Genomic DNA, 10,245 nt, shown 5'->3' with positions numbered 1-10,245 from the left:
TGCTTAAAGACCTCCAAAGCAGGAGACTCCACCACACTCCTTGGCAGCAAATTCTACTGTCGAACAGCGACTATGATAAGAGGCCAGAAGGAGCCCGGGTTTCACACTTTCTCGTTCTCTCTCTTTTCCATCTGGTGTGGTGTTCTGTACATAGTATGCTTCGTGTTGAGGTTTAGACGTATTCTAAGTTATTGTAAGTTTAAGTTAAGTCTGCTGCTACTGGATTTCTTATGGACAGTGCCAATCCTGAATGTATTGGATTTGTGACCATTATGTTCATTTGCCTTTAGTAGCAGTAAAGCTCTGCTGGATGAAATATAATTGCCTCTGCTCTATTTTTGGGGAGTCCTGCAACATGTTTTAAGTTTTTACTCTGCTAACTATAATAATAATAAAAAATTATTATTTATACCCCGCCCATCTGGCTCACGAAGAGTCGGACACGACTAAACAACTAAACAACAACAACAATCATATCACCTGTGTGAAAGGTGTGCGAAAGGTCATGAATTTAAGATCTGGGTAGCGAAACTGATACGGAACGGGGGGGGGGCAATGTCTTCTTCACTACAATATATTTGCTCAATTTCTCTAGGACTCCATCACCCCTCCCCTGTCCTCCATAATCTCTCAAGTAATACTGTCAAAATCCTGTTACAATGTATCCACTCTGTTTCTGCTTTTGCTCTCTAGTACAGAGTGGCTTAGAAATCACTGAAATCTTCAAAAATTGATATAAAATCAGTCGTGGTTCTGATCTGCTCGTTCTCGGTGCCATTCAACTCAGTTCCCCTTGGACTCCATGATGCTGTCCCTACTTCCATAATCCCCAAAGCGGCAGGTCACGTACGCAGGAACTTCTTAATCCTGTCAGATAGTTTTGCAAATCCTTCCTTCGGGCAATACTAGGTGACAGACGATGTATATTCCTGGCCCATTGTCTTGCCACCACCGGTACTCAATAAATGTGTATCTATGTATATTTCCCGCTCCGCATATCCCCCCTCCCTCATCCGAAAATGCTAATTAATGTAATCCCACCTTTTCATAATGTATTCATGACGTGTAAAGTATATTCATGATGTAACTTGTGAAACCCAACCTTCCCATAATGTATTCGTGACGTTTCATGCACTGTATTCTGGGACATGGAGGGAAATCTCAAAAGTTCATGCCACCCCTTTCTCGCTGTTCAATCTCGCCTTGAACCTGTTGCGCAATAAACTTGGATCTTCTGCAGTTTGCTCCTGCGTCCGGCTGAGCTCATTTTCTTCCGCAGGGACCCACGGACTTAGTCCGATGAGCTGGGTGGCAGAGTAACCCCGCACCCAGAATTTTTCCGTAACAGTTGGCTGCCCAACGTGGGGCTTGTGGTTCTCCCAAGCTGCTGACTGGGGGCCCCGAAATCTTCAGCCGGCTCCAGGCCATTTTGCCTGGGAAGATCCTTTTGGACCCCCAGCCATCTTCTGGGCGGTAATCGAAAGCCCTAGGAGTTCAGCCGGGGAGCAAAAGAGGGATCCAGCCGGCTTATTCATCGATCCCGGGATCATCATAGAAGACGCGTGAGTATAAGGAAAAAGGAAAATCCAGTGCACTGGTGGGAAGGGGGTGGAAGTCTCCTGGCAACTGAATTCTCTGCCCTCCTCTCTATCGCTCCTTCTTGCCTTTCTCTTGGTCCGGTTAGTGAGAGAGACCGTGGACCGCTGCTCAACCCGAAAGGGGGGTTCTGAGCTCTATCCCTTTTCCTTAAAATCTCCAGCCAGCCGCACCAATTGGGAGCCCGAAAGTAAGACGGAGAGACCCGACTTGAAAGATAGCCGACTCTCTGCAACGGGCATCCCAGTTGAAAGCAAGGGGTTGGAGCTCTCTTTCCGATCTTCCCGAGCGTCCTTTCTAGGGGGCAGGAAGTGGTCTTGCTTTCTATCCCAATCCCAGCCGCACCGGTCGAGCTACATACCACGTGTACTGTAAGCTCGCTTCCGAAAGCAAGGGGGATTTTCGACCCGAAATTCTATCCAGGGACCACCCGATCTGGCACTGCATGGCGCGGGCGTCCAGTAGGGCCCCTTTTCCTGAGATGTGACGATAGGTAGGAGGTTGCCAGGAGGGATAGCCCATGAGGAATTGGGCAGGACCGGCAGAGTGGAAAGAGACCCCAGGTTATAGGAAATAAGGAAATAAGGAAATAGGAAATGGAACGCAAGGAACCGGATAGCTAGAGCTCTCTAAAACCCACTAAGGAAGTTGCCAGGCAACTAGAAGCCCCTTCTCTTCTTTACTATACGTCCCTGTACTAAGCGTACCAAACCCCTAGACATACCAATCCTAATCAACCCCTCTTTTTTCCCCTTCTCTATCCCAGACACACCCCCCCAAAAAAAAGGAAAAAGCAAAAAAGCAACAACAGCAACGCATGCATCTATAAAGGGGTACCCAGTCAACCAAGCGTTGTGAGCCCTACCAGTCTGATTACCTGGTGGTGTGTTTGAAGAGGCAAGGAGGCTCATAAAACCATGTGGGACCTTCCTACTAATTTCACTTAATGAAGCCAAAGGTAGTGGCCCATCTCCTTGCAATAACCAACTAAAGGATGAGAATATATATGTTTACATGTTGTCTGTTATGTGTGTTGTCTGTTAATACATATATGAGAATATGTATGTTTACATGTTGTCCGTTATGTGTGTTGTCTGTTCCTTCTGTCTCTGGCAGACTGCCTTTCTTAAGTGTGCATAGTTTAAACTGCAAGCTTGCTTCAAAATTTAAATCTAAGGAAGTCATGCTGGATCTTAGCAGTCCTAAATAAGAGAAAATGAGAATGAAGTGTGCAAATGTTTACCCCACCTCTTGCTTTGCCCCAACTTTTGAGATTGCGAGTCTACAGTCTTATTTTGGAAGGTGCTGATAACCTAATGTTTCTGCTGCAAAAGCCTAGTTGAGCCAACTGCTCTCAAGCTAAAATGCAGTGTATGTATTTCATTAAGCATATGCCTATGAAAGTATGGTGTTCCTTCTAAGAAAATATCTGAGTCCAGTTTTAACTTTGATTTGGTTGGACAGAAGAGTTATTGTAAGGCTCCTGATATCAGTCTCTATAAGACTTCCTGGCCTCTTTTCTTAGAAAATGCCCCCCCCCTGTTTCATTCTGTCTCTTTCAGGGTTTTTTTTTTTCCCTCCTTCTCCTTCTTATTCTGTGCCAGGTAAATTTACTCCTGAGTAAGCTTCCTTTAAAGGAAACTGCAAGGGGGGGCATAGATTAGGCTTACTATTGCTCTGCAAGTTCAACAAAATTGTCAAATCTATGGCTGTTGTAATTATTTGTGAGTGGTTATATCAATTGAATTAACTTTGCTTTATAAAAGATCCTCTCCCTATCTTAGGAAAATGTTAACTTCAATCTTCCTTTAAAGATAATTTCTATAGGTATGTGTGTGTTTCTGGTAGTACAAATCTTGCTATGAACCCTGTATTTTAGGGTTGGACTAGATGACCCCAGGTCCCTTTCAACTTTCCCAATTTGTGGCTGATGAGTTGAAATTCAGCCCAGGTTGGCTCTTTGTTTTTTAAAAGGTGTGATGAGAGGTGAAAGCCATGATGTTTGAAGCAGAACTGGTGATATCAAGCATTTAAGTGATTACAGTGTTTATCATTTTGTCTATTATTTACAAAAATCAGACTTAAAAGTCTACTCAAAGTTTAAGCACATACAAATGGATAATCAAGTAGAATTAGCCTTGACCAATCCATTTGTCTGCAAATGGTAAGGCCGAAATGACTGAGAATGTTTAAAAAAAAAAAAATTCCTATGAATTCTAACTCTCTGGCCATTTTTACTCATAAATAAGAGAGCGGTTGATTGTTCCGCGAATGGCCAGAGGGATATTAGCCCTTTCCTGTACATAAAGGAAGCAGTCTCGTTTGCTTGGGCCGAAATCGCTAGCTTTGGTAAATACTTAAATTGCTGAGTTTCTCTTTTTTGTTTAAAATCAAACCCTGTTTTCAAAATCTACTCCATACCCTTCCCTTCCCTTATTCAAATGTTAATTTAGCCAAAGGATGCAACATTTTCAATAGTACAAAAGGTTTGCTGAGACATGAACTCTGCACATGCACAGAGGCTAGATCAGCTAAAGAAGAGAGAGAGAGAGGACGGGGGGGGGACTGTAAGGAGGGAGAGGAGGTTTCTTCCAAATGTAAAAGAAAAGTCAGAACCATTGAGGGAAATCACCCTTAATCTGTCTTTGCCCCAGGGGCTACTTAAGACAAAAGGCTACAAAAAAAAAAAAAAAAAAAAAAACTAGCCCATCAAAAGTCAAGAGCTTTCCAGGTTCCAAATCTTAACATGCAAAATTCTTTTCACAGGTAAATATCAAAGCATTCCCCCCTGATTGGGAATTTTAGGAACAGCATTTCCTGACAGGCTTTTCACATGAAATAATTTTCCCTTTTAACAGGATATGTGAACCCTGATAACAAAGTGTTTGTCCCTTTTCCTCCCACAGCAACTTTCTTTCTGTTCTGTGAAACAAGTCTGAATCCCTGCTGTATTAGTGACCTCTATCTCTTTGTGCCTTTGACATTTTTTTAAGTTACAAATAATCTGTTTTCATTTATTTAATCAGTTTCTCCATGATGTCTATGAAGTTAATCGAAGCACAACCAAACATTGTTTGTGGAATGGTACTTGTTTACCTTTGGCCTGAGCATTTCTTACTAATTCTGTCATTTTGGCTAGTGCAAGGTACCTGCACAACTTTAAATTGCCATTCATTTTATTGGTATTAACTCATTTCCCAGTATTCCGCTATTAACATTACAGCTGATGTCACATCAAGAAACACTTTTATTTTCATTTGGGATGTTAGAATGCCAAAACAGATTACTTCAGGTTACTTATTAATTGTGTGTCTTAGCATTTATTTATTTTTGGTTCCTCATAGCTCATTTTTGTGTGTTTGTGTTTTACTTTGGGGGACATGTTCATCACATGTTGAAAGTCAGTCTCACGAAGTTCTTTTATTGAATAGCACATGGTGAATTTTAAGTTTTCCTCATTGTTTTTCCATTTTTTCCAGTCCAGTAGTAATATGTGTGGTTTTGATAATATCTTTGTACTATTTAATAATAGTTATTTTCTGAATCTGATGTCTTTGTGTCAAGTCCATTTTCATCTAACTGGTAATCTAATTTTTTGCTTTCTTTTTTATTTTTTAACCTTTGTATTTTTTACAGTTCTCTTTCTATACATGTGGAGTAATTTTTTATTTTATAATATGAAAAGAACAACAACAACAAAAATTAAGTGAAGGAAAGCAAACAAACTTAGCAGATAATCACAGTAATTATATGGAAATGTGATAATGAATAAAATGTTTAATCCACTAAGATTGTTATTATTTGCAGCTTCCCATGGAAACTGGAGGACATCCCTTTTACCTTTTGCCCTTTCCTTGTCTAACTGTGTTTTTAAGTCACCCCAAAACCCTGCCCCCTTACAGGATATCACTTCTACAGATGTGCAATGATGAAAAGCAGCAACAACCCCTCAACTCAGTACTTCGCCATCGCAAGACCAGCAACAACAGACAACAGAGACTGCTGGGGGAGTGGGCCTGACAAAGGGGGGTGGAGTTGACTTACAAGGACATCTTTTCACTTGAACCTCAAGCCTCTGCTCCAAGATTCAAAAGATACATACGTAAAAGATCACAATGGTGTCAAGATATGCAACAGATATTTAATTATTTTGTTTTGTATTATGTGTTATTATGTAAGAATGTTGAAATGTGTCTGACAGTGTGATTTCCACAAAGGGGGGCAATTTATTGTGTGTAACTGTTTTTATGTTTAATGTCTTATTCCTTACACACCAGTGGAGAATTCTCATGCATTTTATACTTTCTAATAGCTCACACTATTGTGTAGTCCAATGTTTAGATAACCACAATTCGTTGTCCCACCTGGCACTATGCCAACCTTCCCTACCCATTTTAAAAATGTGCTAAAACTTGCTTTACCAAGGAGAAGCTTCTAAGAAACATGAAGGTGGATATGCTTTGGTTTAGCAGGAATGATTCCTTATAGACTTAAATTGACTTATTTGGACAACTGCCCTTGTTAAGAATGGTTTTCTTTTAACAGATTGGTTTGAAGAGTTGAGAACCATGGGGCAAGATAAATTCAAATTGGACTCAGTTTGAATTGGGCACGTGTATCCAGGCTGCAATTAGCCTTTTGGTCCTTTAAGTGCAAGTGAGCAACCCCCATGCGTGCAAAACCACAGCCTATAATAAAATCCCATAGCTAAAGGCCAAGGCGAAGACATCTCCCTCAGAGATGCCCAAACCTGTGCCAGCTATGGTGAATGCCAGGCGACATGGTTAAATGAAAGCCCTGAGGGGATTCAACAGACAGGATGTGTTGCTGTAGCACTATGTCAGTGTGAGACCACAGAAGAGCTAGCTTGACACCTGAGAAACACACAAAAATGGCGAAGGACAAAACACCAACTGCATTTTTCAGTCAATTAGACCTTCCTGTTAGGTGCAAAGCATAAAACACTATTGAGAATGCCACAAGTAATTTAGCAACAAAATACAAGAGATGTTCTTTATATAATACCCTATATGCAGCTACCTGCACTGATATACTTGCAAATGACCGTAAGAGGCATGGCTTGCAAGTCCCTTTCAGGTTTGCATAAAGCCACACATCCCATTCACCGAGATTTAGGGTGCGGAGAAAAGATTTGCAAGTTCTTACAGAACTTTAATGCAAATCTATCTCCGAATGGGGGACTGATACGGAACGGGGGGGGGGGCAATGTCTTCTTCACTACAATATATTTGCTCAATTTCTCTAGGACTCCATCACCCCTCCCCTGTCCTCCATAATCTCTCAAGTAATACTGTCAAAATCCTGTTACAATGTATCCACTCTGTTTCTGCTTTTGCTCTCTAGTACAGAGTGGCTTAGAAATCACTGAAATCTTCAAAAATTGATATAAAATCAGTCGTGGTTCTGATCTGCTCGTTCTCGGTGCCATTCAACTCAGTTCCCCTTGGACTCCATGATGCTGTCCCTACTTCCATAATCCCCAAAGCGGCAGGTCACGTACGCAGGAACTTCTTAATCCTGTCAGATAGTTTTGCAAATCCTTCCTTCGGGCAATACTAGGTGACAGACGATGTATATTCCTGGCCCATTGTCTTGCCACCACCGGTACTCAATAAATGTGTATCTATGTATATTTCCCGCTCCGCATATCCCCCCTCCCTCATCCGAAAATGCTAATTAATGTAATCCCACCTTTTCATAATGTATTCATGACGTGTAAAGTATATTCATGATGTAACTTGTGAAACCCAACCTTCCCATAATGTATTCGTGACGTTTCATGCACTGTATTCTGGGACATGGAGGGAAATCTCAAAAGTTCATGCCACCCCTTTCTCGCTGTTCAATCTCGCCTTGAACCTGTTGCGCAATAAACTTGGATCTTCTGCAGTTTGCTCCTGCGTCCGGCTGAGCTCATTTTCTTCCGCAGGGACCCACGGACTTAGTCCGATGAGCTGGGTGGCAGAGTAACCCCGCACCCAGAATTTTTCCGTAACAGAAACAGAGGCAGATTTGCAAATACAGTGGTACCTCGGGTTAAGAACTTAATTAGTTCTGGAGGTCCATTCTTAACCTGAAACTGTTCTTAGCCTTAGGTACCACTTTAGCTAATGGGGCCTCCTATTGCTGCCGCTCGATTTCTGTTCTTATCCTGAAGCAAAGTTCTTAACCCAAGGTACTATTTCTAGGTTAGTGGAGTCTGTAACCTGAAGCGTCCGTAACCTGAAGCGTCTGTAACCCGAGGTACCACTGTATATGTGTGTGTGACAAATTCCAGAGGCGCCATCCTGCAATAGCTTGTAATGGATTGCTTTGAAGTCACTTCCGCATCAGATTGGGGGGGGGGGGACATGTTTACCCACCGCGTCAACCTGTCCTGCATTTTGCCAGAACAAAGGTGGCAGCCCTACTGTACTGTACAGGGACAGGCAATGGTGTAGTGTGGTGTAGTGTAGTGGTTAAGAGCGGTAGAACAGATTCATGTCTCCGCTGCTCCACATGCAGCTGCTGGGTGACCTTGGGCTAGTCACACTTCTCTGAAGTCTCTTAGCCCCACTCACTTCACAGAGTGTTTGCTGTGGGGGAGGAAGGGAAAGGAGAATGTTAGCCGCTTTGAGACTCCTTCAGGTAGTGATAAAGCAGAATATCAAATCCAAACTCTTCTTCCTCTTCTTCTCTTCTGCACGCAAAGCTTCTGTGCTGTGGCCCTTCCAACAGGGCTCAGCATCAGGGCATCTGTCTTGCATACAGGAGGCACCAGGCTAATACATATAACCATAGAATTGTAGCGCTGGAAGGTACCCGAGGGTCATCTAGACCAACCCCCTGCAATGCAAAAATCTCGGCTAAAGCACGCATGCCAGGTTGCCATCCAAGCTCTGCTTAGAAACCTCCAAGGAAGGAGATTGCAGCACCTTGTGAGGGAAGCCCATTTCGCTATCTACCAGCTGTTGTTGTTGTTAAAAATCCGAGGGCTCCCTTGGACAAAAAGTAAAGACACCAACCAGAGTAAATTGGAGCAAATCAGCAGCCTGTAGGCTTGGCCTTTATTGAACTGTTGCAACAGGGTGTTCCCCTCACTTGCAGGAGAGCGGAAAAGACACAGAAACTGGTGTGCAAGACCTTATAAAAACTTTTGAAATTCCCATCATCTAGGTCAAGTCCACCCCCAGAAAAATCATGCATACGTTACAGAAAGGAGGGGTTGAGGGAGGAGTTGTGGTGGTAACCTGAGTGTCCTGTCACCTGGCTGGTTCCCTTCTACCCCTCCCCATGAGTCATTTTCTGAAGACAAAAGGTAGTCACAGTTTCCTGCCCCCTGAGGGAAGATCTGATCATTGTCCTTTGCTCCAGTCCATGCAGAATCCACTCCCATATGCAAGTTCTTTGTGATCTTGATTGTCTTCTGTCTGGGATCATCAGGGTTGGCATAGCAACTGGGCAGGGCTCCTGTGGATGTGCTGGTATGGTGAAGGGATTATGGTGCCCTGTATCAAACCTTCCCCATTTTGTAGTCTTTCCTTCATGGAGTAAAATAAAAGTGGAACAGTGCAAATCCGATGTATGGTTGATTTTCTATGAATTTATAACAGAAGCGTAGCGTATGTAGTGTGTGAGTGTGAGTGCGTGTGAAGTTTGTACAAACTGAATGATGGGGGGGGGGGTTGTTACGGAAAATAAGCAATGCAGCCACGAGCTGCTGCTAGCTTGGAAGCAGAGCATAATGGGAATGTTAGATACTGTTCCGTGGGAAACAAAGGGGCAGTCTTTTCACAGTGCAAAGCACCGGAATTAGCTCACAATGTAATATGAGCTGGACAGGAAGTATGGGAGGAGTTTGTCTCTCCTGCTGTTGGAGTTTGAAGAGAGAAGACGTGTTTCTCTGTAACGCTGCAAAGACAGAAATAAAGGCATGTAAATACATTTCTGTCTATCTCTTTCCCCTGCCCCTGGGGGCAGGGAAGAGTGGTGTGTTCTCCTCGCACATGAGGAGGATCGCCGATCGCGACCTTGCCTGGGTCTTGCCGGGAATGCAGACAGGGAGGTCAACTAGGAGATCAAGCCGGGTGCCTGGAGTGTGGCCAGTTTCTCCTGAAGGAAGGCTTGAGATCCAACAGGGGTTTCCTGCTACAACGGAGAAATCTGAGGGCTCCCTTGGACAAAAAAAAAAGGACACCAGCCAGGAATACCAGAGCAAAACAGCAGCCAGTAAGCTTGGTCTTTACTGAAATTGTTGCGACAGGACTCCCACCTGCCACAAGGTGGAACAAGACGGAAGCAAGCCCCTAACAAAAGAGCCCCCAAATTTTTATTAGCTGCTAATCCCCATGTTACACCCCCCCCAAACTACATCATGATTACATCATGAAAGGGGAGGTCTGGTGGCAGTAATCTGAGCATCCTGGACCCTGCCCCATGGTTCTCCTTGCCCTCCACCAAACACCCATCAAGTGTAACAAATGAGATATTTACAATTCCCTATTTCCCAGCCAAGTCAATCCCCCCCTTTTGTCTTCATCTGGGTTTGTTATTTCTGGAATGGCTACCTGTCTGGCACTCAGGTATCAGGATGCCAGGAATTATCCCTCAGGCAGAGGAGCTGCTGAGTAGCTGAGCTCACCTGTCTAT

This window comes from Podarcis vaucheri, assembly GCF_965113315.1.
Source record: "Podarcis vaucheri genome assembly, chromosome: 2".
In the NCBI taxonomy this organism is placed as follows: domain Eukaryota; kingdom Metazoa; phylum Chordata; class Lepidosauria; order Squamata; family Lacertidae; genus Podarcis; species Podarcis vaucheri.
Note: the sequence above shows the minus strand (reverse complement) of the source record.